Here is a 20,378-nt window from a genome sequence, read left to right on the forward strand (position 1 = left end):
CTCACATTAGCTATCCTCCAGTTATTTGGTATAGAAGCTGGTTTAAATAATAGGTTACATACCACAGTTAGTAGTTCTGCAATTTCACATTTGAGTTCCTTCAGAAATCTTCGGTGGATACCATCTGGTCCTGGTGTCTTGATACTGTTTAATTTATCAATTTGTTACAAAACCTCCTCTAATGACACCTCAATCTAGGACAGTTCCTCAGATTTGTCACCTAAAAAGAATGGCTCATGTTTGGGAATCTTCCTCATATCTTCAGCCGTGAAGACTGATGACATCATGATACTAAATTACATCATATTGACATCCACATGGGTCATCAGCAAGGTTGGAACCTTTAGACTACCATACAGACTTCGACCACTTGAGCCAACAGTGACTGACAACAGTAGAAGGTAGTCATCCTCTATGTGGACCAGCTCTACAGGGGGATGAGCCACACTTTGGCAGTGGGTTTCACAGAAATATCCTGACAGTAGAGGAATGGTGAAACTCGGGAATCTTGGGTTCCATTCCAAGGTCTGGAGGGGAGCGTTCTGCAATGTTTCTCAACCTTTTTGATACTAGGGACTGCCTTGCTGTCTTCCTAAACAGGGTGAGCGTAATCTCAGGGACCGGTGCTGGTCCACGGACCAGTCATTGAGAAACACGGCTGTAGTGGGGGGAAATGGCAGATGATCTGTGCTAGTTTTCCCCAAGAATGGCATCTTTTTTCCATTTATGCCCTTAAACTGTCCAGTCCTGTCTCTTCTCCATCTCTGGCTCCTTGTTCCAATCTATTGCTTTCCCTCCCCCAGTCCAGCTCTTGTCCACACTGTTTTTGGGTCAGATGGCCTCCTCCTCCATGCTGCCTGAATCATAGAATCATAGCACTGGAAAGGACCTTGCAAGGTCATCTAGTCCAGTCTCTTTTACTTATGGCAGGATCAAGCCTTATCTTGACCATTCTTGACAGGTGTTAGTCTAAACTATTCTTAAAAATCTCCAATGAGGGACATTCCACAATCTCCCCAGGTAATTTATTCCAGTGCTTAACTTCTCTGACAGGAAGTTGTTCCTGAAGTCCAACCTAAACCGCCCTTGCTGCAATTTAATCCCATTGCTTCTTGTTGTATCCTCAGAGGTTAAGGAGAACAAATTTCTTCCTCCTTGTAACAACCTTTTGTGTACTTGAAAATGTATGTCCGCCCTCAGTCTTCTCTTCTCCAGACTAAATAAACCCAATTTTTTCAACCTTTCCTCATAGGTCATGTGTTCTAAATTTTTAATAATTTTTGGTGTTCTTCTTTGGACTTTCTTCAATTTGTCCATATCTTTCCTGAAATGTGGTGCCCAGAACTGGAGACAATACTCCAGCTAAGGCCTTATCAGCATAGAGTAGAGTGGAATAATTACTTCTTGTATCTTGCTGCTTACATCACTCCCGCTAATGCATTGCAGAATGAGGTTTGCTTATTTTGCAAGTGTTACACTGTTGACTCATATTTAGCTTGTGATCAGTTATGACTCCCAGATCCCTTTCTGCAGGACTCTTTCTTAGAGAGTCATTTCCCATTTTGTATCTCTGCAACTGATTGTTCCTTCCTAAGTGGAGTACTTTGCATTTGTCCTCATTGAATTTCATCCTATTTACTTCAGACAATTTCTCCAGTTTGTCCAGGTCATTTTGAATTTTAATCTTATCCTCCAAAGCACTTACAACCATTCCCAGCTTGGTATCACCTGAAAACTTTATAAGTATACTCTCTATGCCATTATCTAAATCACTGATGAAGATATTGAACAGAACTGGATCCAGACCTGATCCAGAACAGAACAGAACAGGACTCCACTTGATATGCCCTTCCAAATTGACTGTGAACTATTGATAATTACTCTCTGGGAATAGTTTTCCAATCAGTTATGCACCCACCTTATAGTAGTTCCATCTAGGTTGTATTTTCCCAGTTTGTTTATGAGTATCAAAAGCCTTACGAAAGTCAAGATTATCACATCTAACGCTTCCCCCCACCCACAAGGCTTGTTACCCTGTCAAAGAAAGCGATCAGGTTGGTGTGACACAATTTGTTCTTGACAAATCCATGCTGACTGTTACTTATCACCTTATTATCTTCTAGGAGTTTGCAAATTGATTGCTTAATTATTTGCTCTATTATCTTTCCAGGTACTGAAGTTAAACTGACTGGTCTGTAATTCTCCAGGTTGTCCTTATTTCCTTTTTTATAGATGGGCATTATATTTGCCCTTTTCCAGTCCTCTTGAATCTCGCCTGTCTTACATGATTTTTCGAAGATATTTTTCCTCTCAAAGTCTCTATCTCTTTTTTTTTCTTTTAAAGACCCCAAAAGGGAGTGGTGGGTGGAATAGCCCATCTCATTTTTTCCCCCATCAACGAGGCCTAATTTCTGACACCTATTTTGGTTTATTGATTTTCAGCCCCACACTTCTTGTTTACCAGTCCTTCAGTTAAATCAGTAGGCCTTTTTGTTTCAATGAACCTAGTCTTTGTTTCCCTTTTTCCCTTTTTCCCATCAACATTCCCATAACATAGGTTATTGTGACATTTTATGAATCTTTACTCACTTTTCACAGTTAAGCTCACGTTCAGGGTAAATTTGTAGGTTCAATAATTACAATAGTGGCTTGGTCTAGTCCTCTACTGATGCAGTCAGCTGAGCAAAATCAGTCAGGGTGGAGAGTCAGCACAGCGAAAAATTAATAAAAGAAATACATTTTTTGTGGGGAAAGCAGAAGGATTTGGGCCTTTCACCTTTAATGGAAATATATCCTAGGTTATATTGTTATCCTCTGTTGATTATATTGATCAGTGCAAAACAACCAATAGCATTAGTCAATCTCTCCTGTTTTCCATGACTTTTTGAAGATAATCACTAATGGCTCAGATATCCCCTGAGTCAGCTTCTTGAGTATTCTAGGATGTATTTCATAAGGCCTTGGGTGACTTGAAGACATCTAATTTGTCTAAGTAATTTTTAACTTGTTCTTTCCCTATTTTAGCCTCATATCCTACCTCATTTTCACTGGTATTCACTATGTTAGATATCCAGTTGCTACAAACCTTTTTGGTGAAAACAAACAAAGAAGTCATTTAGCACTTTTGCCATTTCCACATTCTCTGTTATTGTTCTTTCCCTAACCCCCCCCCCCCATTATTGAGTAATGGGCCTACCTTGTCTTTGGTCTTTCTCTTGTTTCTAATGTATTTGTAGAATATTTTCTTGTTACCCTTTATGTCTCTAGCTAGTTTAATCTTGTTTTGTGCCTTGGCCTTTCTAATTTTGTCCCTACATACTTGTGTTATTTGTTTATATTTAGCCTTTGTAATTTGACCTAGTTTCCACTTTTTGTGGGATTCTCATTTGAGTTTCAGATAACTGAAGATCTCCTGGTTAAGCCAGGGCAGTCTGTTGCCATACTTCCTCTCTTTCCTACGCAGTGGGACAGTTTGCTCTTTTGCCCTTAATAATATCTCTTAGAAAAACTGTCAACTCTCTTGAACTGTTTTTCCCCTTAGACTTGCTTCCTATGTGATCTTACCTACGAACTTCCTAAGTCTGCTGAAGTGTGCCTTCTTGAAAGCCATTATCTTTATTGTGCTGTTTTCCCTTCTACCATTCCTTAGAATCATGAACTCTACCATTTCATGATCACTTTTACCCAAGCTGCCTTCCACTTTCAAATTCTCAACCAGTTCCTCCCTATTTGTCAAAATCAAATCTAGAATAGCTTTTCTCCTACTCGCTTTCTCCACTTTCTGAAATCAAAAGTTGTCTCCAATATTCTAAAAACTTGTTGGATAATCGGTGCTTCACCATGTTATTTTTCCAACAGATGTCTGGATAGCTGAACTCTCCCATCACCACCAAGTCTTGTGTTTTGGATGATTTTGTTAGTTGTTTTAAAAAAAAAGCCTCATCTGCCTCTTCCTGGTTAGGTAATCTGTAGTAGCCCCTAACATGACATCACCCTTGTTTTTTTAACCTCTTACCCAGAGACTTTCAACAAGTCTGTCTCCTATTTCCATATCAACCTCAGTCCAAGTGTGTACATTTTTAATATATAAGGCAACACCTCGTCCCTTTTTCCCCCTGCCTGTTCTTCCTGTTCTTCCTTCTATATGAATATTCCAGTCATGCGTATTGTCCCACTAAGTCTCTGTAATGCCAGCTATGTCATAGTTGTATTTATTAACTAACATTTCAAGTTCTTTCTGCTTATTCCCCATACTTCTCACATTAGTTCACAGACACTAAGATACTGATTTGATTTCCCCTGTATGTTCTCTCTTGTCTCTCTCTCTCATCCCTGCTATAACAGCCCATGCTTCCCCCAGATTCTGACCTTTTTCCAAGTCTCCATGCTTTTGACTTACCTGTGATCTTTTGTCACCTGCCCCCACTGCACCTAGTTTAAAGCCCTCCTCACTAGGTTAGCCAGTCTGTATCCAAATATGCTCTTCCCCTTCCTTGATAAGTGGACCACATCTCTGCTTAGCAGTCTTTTTTCCTGGAACAGCATCCCATGGTCAAGGAAGCTGAAGCCCTCCTTGCAGCCAGACATTCACCTCCAGGATGCATCTCTCTCAAGTGGGCCCCTACCCTTGACCGGAAGGATCGAAGAGAACACCACCTGCACCCCCAACTCCTTCACCATTACTCCCAAGGGTGTCCTGCTCAGGGTCATGCAGTATCATTAGCGCCCACATAGACGAATAACATGGGGTAGAAGTCACAGGGCTGGATGCCTGCAGAGGAGTCACTGAGACCAGAGGAGAAACTGGATTCCAGGTCTCAGTGCTGTTCTTGCACAGGGTGGGCTGGGCACTATAGGTTTCAGGGAAAATCTGGATTTGCCTCACTAGCCCTGGATCAGAACATTCTCAGTCACTCTGTGGAGATGGGTATACACTGTCTGGTCACATGTAGAAGCTGTGATGGAGGGAGCACGCTCAGTCACGATGGAATCTTCAGAGATTTTAGCAGCTAAATTCAAAGAAGTCTCTACTAAGCCTTTGTGAGCTGAATTTTTTCAAAGGTTTATAAATTGGCCATATTTGGGTGGACTTTCACAGAAGCAGCCATAGACCCATCATGGACACAAAATTTTCCCCAATGACAAACTTCAAGTCCCTGCTGCCTTCATGCTTTGGAGCAGATAGTCTCAAAGAAAAGATCACCAGAACATTTTTAAAATGGCAAAACCATATATTTTTCCTAATCTTGTTCTTTGAGAAGCCTAAACTGTTTTGGCTGAAACTTTCAAAATATATATATATATATATATTGAGCCTGAGGCAGACACCTGGTATGGAAAATTTCAGCCCAAAGGATTAAAGTTTGGCAAATTTATAAGCAACCGAACACAAAGTTTTACAATAAGAAATGTTGGGCAACCTTTAAGCAGTGTTACTAGGAAGTGCTACATGCTTTCAGAAATCTATGAATCACACAGATGATATCCTATATTATCTTGCACTGAAAAACATATGCTATGTAACATTTATCTGACTTAAACTCCAATCTTTTTGAGCACATCTACCTTCTGTGCTTGATAATTAAATAATAAGAGATTGATAATTGTGGTAATTAATCATGGACTAAAAGACTTAACTAGGGAAACTAAAGAGCATGATATACCCAAAAAGCAGCAGGAAGTGATAAATCTGCAAAGCTGGATTTTGCTGGTTTTGTTTAATGATGAACACACTTCCATCCTACTAAGAAGTGACCAAGTATTTGCTGACTAACAAGTTTGTTAATTGGAGCACGTAAAATGGTAAATCATTTATTTATTTATTTTATCTAGTGCATATTTCCCTTATGAGCTCTCTAATTAGGAGGCATAATGTTTTTAAAGAACAGTAATTGGGACTGAGGTGTGTGGGAAGGGAGATGGAACTTATTAGTGAGTTGTAGCTTGTATTGGGATGGTCTTAAATGGAGGTTTCATTATATTAGATAGATCACAAAATTCCCCATTTAATATCAGATGAGGGAGCCTCACATAATACCAAAAGATATCAACAGGGCTCTTATCATAGACAAGGTCACGCTACTCACTCTTTCTTGGAGCCAGGAAACCCCTCAACTCAAACAGATGTAATTTTCCTTTCCCAAGGTACACACAGCTCTCTTGTTAAGGGGAATTATGGGCAAGGGGTACTTATTGTATTGCTCACTTGGACTCTTGCACCTGTGTGGAGTTCTGGAGGGCACTGGAAAGTCTATTGTGTTGTAAGGGTCTCTTTGCCAGGCTAGAGAGTCATCGTGATTTGTAATGGGGCTGCTCTCTCAGTGCTGGACAGTGTTTCCTCCTGGCACACCCCTCTTCTACTCTAGACTCCAGTCCAGGGTCTTGTAGTGAACAGTTAAGGTTTGCATCCACATCCATTTCTGCTCTCAGTCCTTGACTCCTTCCTATTATGTATCTTTGCTATTACCACAGGGAAAGGGACTGCAGGCTTTTTCCCTCCTGTCTTTCTATACTAGTTCCAGCCTCCTGGCTTTATAGAAGCCCTGCCTGTTCCCTCACAGGTGAACTTCCTTCTAATTAGTTTCCTCAAGCCTAAATCACTCCCTTTTGACTTTTGACTTCCAGTTATCAAAGATACTCAGAGAAAAATCATCTGTTCTACAGGATTTGGCTCAATATCATGAACAGTGGTCCTAATATACCCCATAATAAATGTTAAACAATCATTCTAAAATAGACTTTGTTTACACAAGGGTGTAAAATGACCCATACATGTTACTCACACATGCCCTCATTTATAAACATGGATGCATTGATCCCTTTCACTGTTAAAGCAAATTGGAATAACCAGAAATACTTTCTGTAGATTAATACAACTTTCCAAAGCTGCATGTTAATTGCACTGGTGATTTGCCATTACAATATAGGTATCACATTACATAGATATATCCTGCCACACAAGTATATGTATTTATAGTATCAATACTTAATTAAAAAAAGTATATAACAGTTATCACAGAAGGCACTGGGCAAGATTGTCATCCTTAGGAGTGGTAGGGGAGGAAGAGTTCTTTGTGGAATTTTCCCTATTTTTTTTTCAATTGAAGGAGATTTCTGCATATTATAGAACAAAGGGGGGGCTTTGTCTCTAGACACTAAATATCCCTAAACAAATAGATCTCATGGTTTTCTACATGGAGACCCTATGTCTCCACCCCATTTCTTGTGTCCTCTCAATCAGAATGGATCTCAGTAGTAGTTTTCAGGGCTTTCTGCACAGTAGTTGTCATGAGAAAAATCCCCAAACTAGGATTTCACAACATGAAAGCAGATTTCCTATGAGGCTTATTTATGTGTCCCATCCTCCACCTGATTTTCACATGCAGTCCCTGGACCCATTCCCATCTTTTCAGGGAGTCTAGCCTAGGGTTGTGAAGCTGACACCTCCTTCCCCATTATTGTGCACTCAGGATCATAAGGAAAGTGATCACCATGTGTCAATAATCCCATGCAGAAACCCAACACCAAAGCCTGCGCACAAGAGGATGCCATTTTGTTTTGTGGCAACATTCAAGGTTTCAAAATTTGTTTTCATTCCACATTGGGATGACAACAAAATCTTCCAAACGTTTTTGTGAAAAAGGAAGGGGGTAGAAGCCTCCATTTTCAGATCAAAACCTAAGCCTTCTGATTTGGGAAGGCTTTGTGTGTCTAGAATGCATGCTTTCTCCCTATAGTCCTGGATCCCCAAAAACTTCCATATGAAAATGTCATAGAAATGAATACAACTCTGCACAACATTTTGGCTTTGACTAAATGGTTCTAACTATCTCTATCGTGCAAGACCCAAGCCCTCAAATTAGGGTCTTTAGCATGGGAGGTGAATTTCTAGGATGAAAATATGGTCCATTGAAATTAGAGAGACTGTGTGTGTGTGTGTGTGTGTGTGTGTGTGTGTTAATTAAACTGATACCAAGCAACAGAAAACTGTTAGGAGACACCTCCATAAAGACCAATAGATAAAATACTGGTATTTCTCTAGAATTCTAAATACTCTCCCTTTCAGGAGAAGCATACATGTGTGCAGAAGGGGAACAGTCATTAAAGTTGGGGGAGTGAGAAACTTCTGCGTCAAAGCCTGATGTTACAGCTACTTTGAATGCTCTATTTCTAGGAATTTGCCAGAAGTGCTAATTAGCTTGTGAATGCATGTCAATGTACAGGTCTGTTACTTGGGAACATATAATTATGTGTATTACCAGTATGTCTAATTGACAACTAATAATTTGTAATATGTATAGGTAGATCACTGGGTTAAGATACATTAGTTGTCAGATTAGTAATAAAAAATATATGGTAGAATGCAGTATATTCACTAAGTAGGCCCAGGGACTGAATAACAAATGATAATAAATTTGGACTGGCCAGCTCCACTGTTTTAGTATGTCACAAGCACTAAAACAAATTTTTCTTACATATTTCACAGAATAACTCACCTGACATAGCTTCTATGTTTTACTGTGTATAGAAATAATAGGACCAATAAATACATTTTAATAGGACCAAAAATTAATAGAACCAATAAAAATACATAACTAACCTATCTCCCCAGCTAGTGTAGGATTATTGCCTACAATATATTCTCCCCTGTCATGCCCAGCTATAATGGTTCAAATGATGGGGTTTCCACCACTCCCCTTGGTGTTCTGCAGTCCAATAGACCTCACTATTGAGATTTTCCTCTGACATTCCACCTAAATGTTTCCTTTCCATAATTCCCTCCATTACATATTAAACAACTCAGTCTTAAGAAAATGAAAGGTGTGTGTTTTGAGACAGAACAATCTGATGCATAAACTTTGGGCCTCTCAGAACATGGGTGTCTCTCTAGCACTGCTTGTTTCAGAATGTCGTATGTAACTTTGAGGTGCATAAGAGGAACTTATTGAAATACATCATTTAATATAACAGCCTCCTGATGTGGCAGAAGAAAAAAAGTGCAGAAAGTCCTCACTTTATTTTTATTGTTTTTATGTAAAATATAAACACAATGAAACAAAACATATAACTACATTCATAAGATGGAAATACCATATAAATAAAAAAATTCAGTGTTCATTAATTATAGAAGTCCTCACTTTAAAGACTTCTTTTTATTATTATTTTTTAAGTTGATACCTATCATTAATCCTAATTGCCCTGAAGTAACAGACATCTGAATGGTATATAAGTATGTTCTTCAATTCAACAGCAAAGTACTGTAAAACAGTTACTTCAGCTGCATGTTGAAAAAATGCTACAATAATGAATTGTGCATGCAGGCAATCCATGCAAAATCTTTATATATATAAACAGATGATAAGTAAAAATACAATTTAATGCAAATACAGAAATTTGAGAGGACAAAGACATGGTAGATCATTTAGTCTATCCCAATACTAGTGCATGATTAATGAGTAATATGTCTGTTCATCAGCAATCTACATTTAAAAGGCTATTAGCATGATATTTTTAAAATGGTATTTCTAATACAACTGCAGAACCTTAAAACGTGATCTCTGTCCTTTTCATGAACACTTTCCATACTGTAGGACACTTCATTTGGTGGTTGGCTTAGTATTTGTGGCTCATGAGTTCTGGGCTCTTGACAGATAAATAATAACAACTAAAGCATTTGTTTTGAAAAGTATGATAACTAATAGTTACATGACCATTGAAAATGGAAGAAAAATATATGGGTCAAGTTCTGAGCCTTCTAGCCTGGGTAGCTGATTCTTCATTACCCTGCACCTTATGTAGTAGTTTATTTCACTAGGAAATAAGTGCAATATAGGTGTAAAATGATTTGGTGGCATTTACTCCCAACAAGCACTCACTTTGCACTAATGAAAGTGACTACACAAATTGCAGGAGAATGGAAAGTCTCAGGATCTTCTAAGTGCCTATTGTTTACAGTATATTTTAATTCTGTCTCTTGTGCTGGCAAGGGAAGAGAAATAGAAGGGAGGTGAGGATGCAGATGCAGCAGCAAGTGAGCATTCATTGCACACTGCTAATTTCAGCTAAAATGTAGCTAATGCTTAACCTACATAGATGTGGAAGACAGCAATTAAGTTGTTGCTAGTCATACGGCTTCTGCAATTGTAACCCAAAGATGTTACAATATGTAGATTGGTGGAGTTCCCATGCTGTTTGTAGTTCAAATGGAATTCCTTTCTAGGGAATGGCTTTATTGTTAGGTCAAATAACAATAAATATCAGCTCAAGCTTTCTTCCTAAAGTTCTCTGTTTTTAGGGTTGCCCTGGTGAGAGAGCTCTCTAACCTAGCTCCTTCTGCCCATGGAGCCATACTCACCTCCCTTATATCCAGGGTGCAGTTAATGATTAGCTTCTGGTACAATGAGTCAGCAAGAATTAGTTAGCATTTCTCTTTAGGATTCAAACACCTGCTAACAAGGTGAGTCAACAGAAGATCCCTGCTGCCTGGTTAGCTATTCTCTTTTCTCCCTTTCATTACAAATAAACAAGTAACATTGCAGTAGTGAGGCTATAGTTAAGGTTGATATGGCAACTCTATCTTAGAGACTTATGTAGTGCCCTTAATCAGGACAGAACTTCATTACTGCGATATCCCAGATCTTGAACACAGACAAGAGTTGCATATCCAATTGACGGTACCCACAATAGGGTCACTTAGACTTTTAAGGCCCTGATTATACTGAAAAATAAATGTTGCCAAAGATTAGAAAGATAGATAAAAAAGATAGTATAACTCATCTGCAGGATTCTTAGTCAAGTCTTACTTATCCATCATCAATCATTTGGCCACACTACGCGCGCCCCAGGGATGGGGGGGAAGGGGGAGAAAGGGAAGGTGTTTTCTTGTCCATGTATATACTAACACATGGTAACATTGTATCGGAGACAAGGCAGTTTGTATATTTCACATGCGGGGCAACCTAAGGCCTGCCTCATCCTGCTAATGTGTTAAAATTTCAGTTGCCTTGGCTCTGCTGATATCTGGTAATATCTTAATGGAACACATCATAAGAAATAATCTTTTTTCCTAGTGGAGACATGGCCACAGAGGTTAGTTTCCAAAGAAGACAGTAGGTTCTGCAGGCTGTGATATATAGCATACCTGTCTGTGAAGTGAAGAGAATGTGATATACCTGATGGGTGTATGTGAGATGCCAGTGCTGTAAATTCGTAGTCTGCTCGGTCTCCATGAGATGCCAACAATGCCATGGAGGAAGATGCTGACCTCCTTATGTGTTGAGCAAAGAAGATCTGTGTGTAGAAGACCCTCTCCACACATGGCCCTCCAGTGGATGGTCTGGTCCTGAACCTCGTGATGTACAAAATAGTATCTTCCTACAGCACATGGAAAAACGGTGAGAGTATTGTAGTTAATGACTGTTTAATTCCATGGCCAAATCTTGACATAGAATAACAGACCAACTGTATCATACTCTTACAGCACTGCTTTGCAGTGCATTGCTCCTATGTGTTGCTGGACTGCTCTATGGAATAATACTTTTTTCTGTTACATAACTCTGAGCATGCCCACACTCCAAGAAGATACTTAAAATCTTTTAGGAAAAATCCCTATTAATTATAAATATTTATTATAATTATAATTATTATTTTAATTATAAAATTGTCCAAAATTTGTATTGTGAGTATTTGGCACTGAAACCCAACAAAGTCAATATTAATTTCATTAACAAGGGTGGCTATTCTTGCTATCTACAAAACAATAATTCAGAGAAGACCTTAGCTTCATCCTGGCTCCTGGGAATCATCTTACTTGAGTTGCCATCTGTCAGATTTATTTTAAGAAAACTTAAATAAATACATCTCCAGTACTTCATAGAGACTGAAGTTTCCTTGTTTTGAATACAATGAAAGAAAAACAATTGTTTTTTAGAGAAGGTAGATGTTGTATCTTGACATAAACTCTAGAAAGGTAATTTCTAAAATTCAAAAACTTGTAATTTAAGTGGGGGGAAGAAGAGGGTTGGATCATTTTTTATTTTAGGTTGTGCCTCCCCAACCCAGACTGGCTGGGTGACCCTGCTGGGGTGAGGCAGGAGGGTGGAAGTGGTGGTCCCTCCCCAAGTTCCACGCTGTGGGCTGGCCCGAGCTGTCTGGCATCATCGTTTGCTCCCTTTGAATGTTTCTCTACCCCCCCTTGAGGGGCGTGCCTCACAGTTTGAAAATCTCTAGAAGCTATTGCTAAATGGAGGGCAGAAATCTGAGGGTGAGGGGGAGCACGTGATGCTGCATGCTCCCCCATGCATCTTCTCTGCTTATTTCAGATGGGGGTATACAGTAGACTACATTATTTGGAAAGGGGTATGCAGCCTAAAAAGTTTGCAAACCACTGATCTAATAGTTCTTTCTGTCCTTAAAGTCTCTGAATAAGTTTGTTCCCTTATCTAGTATTCATATAGAAGAGGTTTCTTTGTAGTATCACCATACATAACACTTAAAAACCCCATAGTGACTTGGCCATAAAAATTCCTTCCAAATTAGAACTTGATATAGAGACTCTTCACATGGTAAAAGCCTTTTATTTTTTTCTTTCTTGGATAATACCAATAGAAAACTGACAATTTCTCAGAGGTACTGAGCATCCACAGAAAGTTGGAGTTGTGGGTATCTAGCACTTCTGAAAATAAAACCAAATGTGCTTCAAGTCAGGCACTTAAACAGAGGTACTCAAAACCAGAGACCACTGCTAAGAATATTTGCCTTGATCCCTTTGTATTAGGGTTGTAGCATTTGTTACTTCAGAATTACTCATGGCATGTAATAGGTACCTGTAGCATCATGTGTGCTTCAGCATAGTAAAGGTTGTGTTGGCCTTTCCTTATTTCAGGGACTAACATAGAGACTTGGTATAATGTGCTGACTTTCTATGTGGACAGAACTGGTTTGTCAAATTTGCTCTTGGCTTTAATTTTTAATTAAAATGTAAAATTGGATATAAGTCATACCTTCAATTTAAAATTCTTCAAACATAAAGACTTAGCAGCCTTCGGGCTAAGCAAGACCATAGAATTGTCCAGAAAGTCACAGATTGTGGTCTGGTGGGAGGCCAACATATTCCTTTGAAATGAAACATCAAGTAAAAACTAACTGTTCTGCACCAGAAAACTGCACGGCATGTGGAGAGTTCTTGCAAACAAGAGTTACTATGAATGAGCAGACAGATGGGTTTGTCGGTCCATCCCTAAAATGTCATCCAGAGGAAAAAATAACCATAACTTGGAGTGTGTGTGAATGGGGGGTAGAGGATTTATTGGAGGATTAATGCTCATGAGGGCCAACACTTATTTTGTTGACAAAAATTTTCAGGCTGTGATCCCTCTATTATTCTTCCCTGGCTGGTTGAGATTTTTGAGCTGCTACAGGAAGAGCTGAACATATCAGCTATTTTCCCTCTACTTCTGTTGATGTTATACAGAAATAAGGACAAAGGGCTGATATTTATGGTTCTACCTGGAGACCCCCAGGTACAGACTGATCATCTGAGTAATGGTTCGCATCCAAATAGCTCTCAGTATTATTGTGTATTTCTGGCAACTAACCATTTACAGGGGCAGGACAAGGGGTTAACCACAGCCAAGGAGATACCTGGGCAACCTAGATAACATTGTAGAAAATGAAATTTTGTATACTTGTTCACCTTGTTCACCTTGCTACACTTATTTTGTGCTATATTAATACTGTATATAGACTATAAAACATGCCTATAAAGATTCCTACCAGACAATAAGATGTAATAAAAGCAACTGATATCATTTTATTACAGTATGCCTGCTTAATAACTGCTGTGCTGAATTCTTATTGAACAGAACAATGTATTGCAAAAAATTCCATTAACCTTTATGTTGTAATGAAACCCAACCAGTTTTTAAAAACAAGTAACAAAAAACAAAGTGAGCAACAAAAGAAACTTTCCTTGCTGATGTAAGGAGGCAGAGAGGCTGAGCCACCTACATCAAATTCTGACGAGGATCCTGAGGGTCCACCTCTAAAAGGAATGAACATCCCTTCTTGTTAAGAACTCACCCTCCACACTGGGCATTTCTTAGTCAAGCTCCCTTAATGTCAGCATCAAGAGCCCAGTTTCCAAAAATTGGAGTCAGGAGTCAGGGCACTTTAAAGATGGAGTGACCATCTATGGCAGATTATCTGAAAGCCGGAAGCCCTAGAGGTAATTTCTTAGATATCAGAAACTAGATTATGCCATTTAGGCACGACGTACAGTAAGTGGGACAGAGCTGTCCTGAAGGGAACACCAGACAGTGCACTGTCTCCAGGAGTCTTGGGCTCTGAGGTGACTAGTCTCTACATGCCTGCTGCTACACCCTTTAGCAGGGTGCAGTTTACTACCGCTGTATGGCCAGCCAGCTCTACTGAGTGGTGTGTAGGGGAGCAGAGCCATGGCCCTGTTTCAACCCTATCTCTCTTACATCTTCTCTGCCCCAAAGGGGGTTAAAGAATACAAGGCTTGCAATTCTACCAGCCTTTAATGCTGGCAATGTAAGGTGAGAGGATAAGGCACTTTACATCTTTCCTGAGCACCTGCATAAAGACTAGGCACCCTCTGACCTTTGATAAACTGTGACATTTAAAAATCAGAACTTGACTGGGGAAAGCTTTTTAAAGCCTGGCATGATTATAAGAAAAATCGCACTAGCCAATTTAAAAATAGTAACGACTGGCTGGTAGTGGTTGTCAATAATCAGTGCTTAATTTGTGTCAGGGCTCACCAGGGCTGAGCCCCAGCACCTCTAGGCTTGCTGCATCAGTTATGCATGTAAAATAAATTGCTTGAACCCTAGCACCTAACTGCTTGTGCCCTGGCACCTCTTTCACTACATATTAAGCACTGTCATTAATACTTCACACATAGGCTGCTTTTAACTTTTACATATTCCATTATTAATAAAGCTCAATTGGAGGCCAAAATACCTTCAATTTAGATTAGTTTTTTTTAAAAAAAAGGTGACCTGTGTTCAGGCAAAGCCATAGCTGGGGCAAAGTCAATTACATTCTCATGCAACTAGGATAAAATAAAATAAAAAAGAAGCCATAGGCAGGTTATATCTTTTATATGTTTGTGAATGTGAAAGTGTGTGCTGGAGCTGACTTGTGCCACTCATCATTTTACAGTTGTTGCAGTTAATCCTTAATAATACACACTTGACATGTAATTCAAATCATGCCCATTCGTCTGGCCTTGTTCATAAGAATATAAGGTTCTGCAGATAATGTGAAAATACAATCAATTCTATTCTATTGTAGGTTTTCAAAAACTGTTTCTCATACTCAGGATTTTCTAGGTATTCTCTTCTGGAGTTTTTCTCCTTGGTAAGAATAAAATAAGACTAGTCAGGCATGTATTTTCCATGCAGTTTATAAAAGGATTTCGAAAATGGAGTTCACACCTGATAGGAAATTGATTAAAAAAAAGCCATACTAATAAATTACAATACTCCAGATTAGTGCAAGTTACCAGTCTCATCTGCATATTTCTCCAGGATCCACTTTCTTCTGTTCATTTCTCACTGAACTTTGTTACAGATTGGTTTATATTTATGAGCCTGATCAAATCCCCTCCACAGCAATAAGGAAACATTCAATATTCTCCCTTAAATCAGAACAGGTCATTGTTTTCACACTGACTGTATAAATTAGTTACACAGAATAAAAATGTGTCCATATATATTACAAGTTGCATCTTAAGGATGAATAAACTATTATTTTATTGCAATAAATCAACAGCTCTTTAAGACAGCTGATGAAAGTGCATTCATTTTATTTATTTAGTGCTGTACTTTATGGTTCGTGAAAAGAAAAAAGGTTTAGTGCCAGAATCCAGTATAATTAAAGATAATTTACTGTTGGGATCTGGAGTGCTGAAGTCCCAATTAGAAACAATGTTTCATGTGGTATTGATAAAACTATTAGATGGTGAGTGTGTGTGGGTTGTGGGGGAGGGTGGGCGGACTTGATTTGACATGTTCATTACTTTGTTTTATAGTGCATTATCCCATAGTTATTCCTGGTCCATGCTCAGAGGTGTCTGAATCTCCTTACTGGCCATTTGCCTCATCTTTAGCCAGGAATTGGCAGTGTGGACAATTAGAAGGCTGAAGTTCAGCACCAATGTAATTATAAGTTATTTATAGGGTTATTTGTGTCATGTGGATGATATATTTGCAGCATAAACTTTGGTAAACATGTGAGATGCCTCTGGGGATAGGCCTCTTATTTCTACTTCATCAGTTCAAATCTAGCCCTGGCAGATAGTAGAGGGAAGTAGTCATCATCATATATGCACCATAGTGATATCAAGATAACAGAATATTCACACAATGAACAGGTAGTAACCTAATCAAGCCTCAGAAAGCTGGATTCTGCTCTCAGACTCTCACACTAGGTATACTGACTATACACACTGATATAACTCTATCATACTTGGTAGACTTAGTCCTGATTTACTGTGGAGTAGACAACATCAGAATCTGGCCCAGAAATGTGTGGGGTTTTGTGTCTGTGTTAAATAGGCAGTTACTACAGGCTGGGATTGTCAGAAGTACCTACATGAGTTAGAGACCCAAATCCATTGAAATTTAATGGGAGTTAGGCCCTCAAATGTCCCTCTCTTAAATGTCTTAGAAAATCCCAGATACAAGTATCACCTTATGACGTTTAGGGGCTTATCTGAAAATATTTTATGGTTTCAGTCCATTCTGGATAACTACATGACAAATTGCATATTATTTTAATGTCACAGAACAAAAGTCAAGGACTGAATGAGTATGGGGACTAAACTGTCTTCACACCCCTACAGATAGCATATACTTTGTGTATTCCAGACACGTCATGTTCATAGCATAGAAACATAGGGCTCGATGGGACCTCAAAAGGTCATCTACTCTACCTCCTGCAAGGAAGCAGGATCAAGTAAACCTAGACCATCCCTGACAGGTGATTGTGTATCTTGTTCTAAAACAACCTCCAATGATGAGAATTCCACAATCTCCCTTGGAAACCTATTCCAGAGCTTAACTATTCCTGTAGTTAGAAAGTTTTTCCTTCTATATAACCTAAACCTCCTTTGCTGCAGACACGTAAAGAAGGTAGATAACAAATAATCTCATTGGAAGGTTGCAATAACACTACTTTAGTTCTAAAAATTTAAAACTATAACACCCACAAGAACCCAAAAGAAAGGAAAAAAAACCAGGCTGCTCCCTAAAGCAGAAAGGTATAGCTCATCTCCATCTTCCTTTAAGATGTCTCTTTCCAAAATAACTCTGATCAAATATTTTGCCATAGAGTCCCCTGCCCTGCAAGGAGGATCAGGAAAACACTCTTGCCCGTAAAGTGATAGCTTTCAAAACTAACAGTCGTCACTACACCACAGTTCTTCCCTGCAATTTCCTTAAACAATAAACACAATCATAAAATACAAAACCCACACGTTTAACCTTCTGGGAGGTCTGTGATTTCACTGCTGTCAGTGGTGCCTACAGAGAGAGAAGGTTACATCTGATCTATGTCCTGTTCCTTATTGATACTATTTGGATCTCCCCTAGCAGGAGCACTCTTGTTCTCTTAGCCACCATTTTCTGACTACACCTTTTCCTCCAGCCAAGAAAACCTGCACCCATTTTATTGACTTAGGGAGCCACATCCTGTAAGTGTACTGATGTTTTAGCTGGCAACAGTTGTTCAATGTGCCTCTTCATTACCTTCTCTTTTACCACTGCCAAATACATCACTGATCTCAACATCTGTTTTATCTCACATTTTCCCCTCACTTCTTCCCTTCCCTGTAATTTTGTATCAACACTGAAAAACCTGGGAGGTTCATTATAGGTTTTTCACTGTTTGCTGTTTTACCTCAAGTGCTCTTGGTAAGCCTGGTCTAAGTAAGTAAAATCTAGTCTGTAACTGACATCTTAAAAATACTCTAGAGTTTTCTGAGTGGTAGACTGGGGGGTAGACTAATACGTGGAAAATACAATGCAACGTGGGAGAGGGTCTCATATCACTTTTGTCTCATGCTCTTTTCAGTGTCTGCACAAGACACTGCCAATCCATTTGATGCTGGACTATAGGTAGCTTACTTAGGATGTTTCACATGGTTTTGCCATAGAAAAGTCTTAAAATTCTCAGAAACAAAATGTGAACTCTTATCTGAAATGAGCTCCTCGGATAACCCATAAGTGGCAAATGTATTGTGAAGCACTTAAATTGTTTGTACAAAAGAGGTTGTTGCCATGTGCACCACCTCTGGCCATTGAAAATAAGCATCAACCGCTACTAAGTACATTTGTTAATTTTTGTTATACAAAGTCAACATGCAGCTTTTGCCAGGGTTTGTAACCCGCTTCCATGGGTGGGATAGTATCTTTCCTGGCTTGGTTTCCATGGCTATTACAGGAATCACACTGGCTACTTTCCATTTCCATTGCTTGATCTAAAGCTGGCCACCCATAATAACTTCTGGCCACCCTTTCAGTTTTACTACACCCTAGTTCTGCTCATATAGTTCCACTAGCCTCCTTTCCTGTAAACCTTTTGGTATTATACTTCATAGCCCTTATAGCTAACAACTATTGTCCATGGATAACTTGAAATATCAGAGGCTAAGTTACTCTTTGGGCATGTGACTTGGCCACCCCGGAAGAGTATAGAATATCACCTTAAGCAAAATGGAGTCGTCTCTTGTTTCCAGAGCAATTTTTTTAGCTGTAAGAGGGAATCCATCAAGGAAATAGACTTTATAAACAGAATTTTCCTGTATATGTTTCCCTGCGTAAGAGGACAAATGGTACACTGCATCTGCATTAGCATGTTTTTCTGATAGTCTGTTGGGAGTCAGCTAAGATAATAGACCGTCCCTGCAACCTAGTTGCTGCTAGTGGTTAAATGCCTACCTTTGGACCCAGTATTTTTACCAGTGGTTTATGATCAGTGATGGGGGGTATTTCTTTTCCCAAAGAATGATGCCCAAAGTCTTTTTTTCCATTGGTAAGTAATTTCCCTCATCCTTTGATAATGCGCTGGAAGAAATGCTCTGAGTTTTTTCCCCTCCATCTTTACAAATGTGTGAAATGACTGCCCCAACTCCTAGAGGAATGCTGTCATGGGTAGTTGTTATGGGAACCTCTGGATTAAAATGTCCCAATAGCCTGGAACTACTCAGTTTCTTTCTTTGCTTCCTCAAAAGCCTTATTTTCCTTTGCCATCCAAACCCACTCAGTGTTTTTCCATGAAAGGGCAGACATTGGACTGATAAATGATAATAAATTTGGAATTAATCTTCCATAAATTTAACTTGGCCAGAAATGATCTAAGCTCTGAGACCATCTGTGGTATTGCTGCATTCTCAGTGGCTTTTGTCTTTTTTTTAAAAAAACAGATATATCCCTTCATAGAATGCCCCAAGTAAGTAATCTGATTTTGTGGGTGAGGGGAAATCACACTTATTGCTGTTAGCTTTAAAACTATAGTTTTGTAATCATTTTAGAACATCCTCTAGGTTTTTAAATATTCCTCTGAATTCCTTCCAGTCATTCATATATCATCCGAATACCAGACAACATCATGTACCCCTGCACTACCTGATCCATTATTCTTTGAAATGGAGCAGGTGCATTGGCTATCCCGTAGGATAATCTTTCATACCTAACTAGCCCCTTACATGTATTCACTGTCAGAATTTTCTTTTTATCTGGTTCCAACACCCTCTCCTGGGACACATCTAGTTTGGTGACCTTCCCTCCCCTGACAGTTTTGGAAATCAATCTTGCAGTTTAGGAATTAGATATTGATCCACTTCCAGGCCAGGGTTTGTGGTAACTTTATGGTCCTCACAAAGTCTTAGGCTGCCATTCCTCTTTGGGATACATACAATTGTTGGAGCTCATTTCCTGAACTTCAAAGCTGTGATTATACTCTGTGTAGTAGGCTTCACTTGAGGGCCAGCATGCCTAGTGGGCATCCATGGCTCCACAGTTCCCAAAGTACTAGGGTGGTCTTTCCAGGCAATCATCCTCCTGTGCTCACCAGGTTCACCCAGTCAGGCAAAGGAGGAGGGAAAGGTAGGGAGACCCTGCTGGAGGCCTCAGAGTCCTGCACACCCATCCCAGGAAAGGAGCAGTGGAGTTAAGTCTTCCAAATAGCCTAGAAAGACTGCACAGGAAGCAGCCAATCAGGGAAAGGCTGCAGGGAGTAGCAAATCAGAGCCCAGGAGGGCCATATAAAAGGCGCTGCAGAGGCAGAAACAGGTAGTTCCTTGCTGGAGCCAAAGGAGTGCAGATGCTGCTCCTGGCTGGTCAAAGGGAATG

Source organism: Emydura macquarii, unplaced genomic scaffold, assembly GCF_026122565.2.
Source record: "Emydura macquarii macquarii isolate MOO-44397 ecotype Brisbane River unplaced genomic scaffold, CSIRO-AGI_Emac_v2 contig_1043, whole genome shotgun sequence".
Taxonomy (NCBI): Eukaryota; Metazoa; Chordata; order Testudines; family Chelidae; genus Emydura; species Emydura macquarii.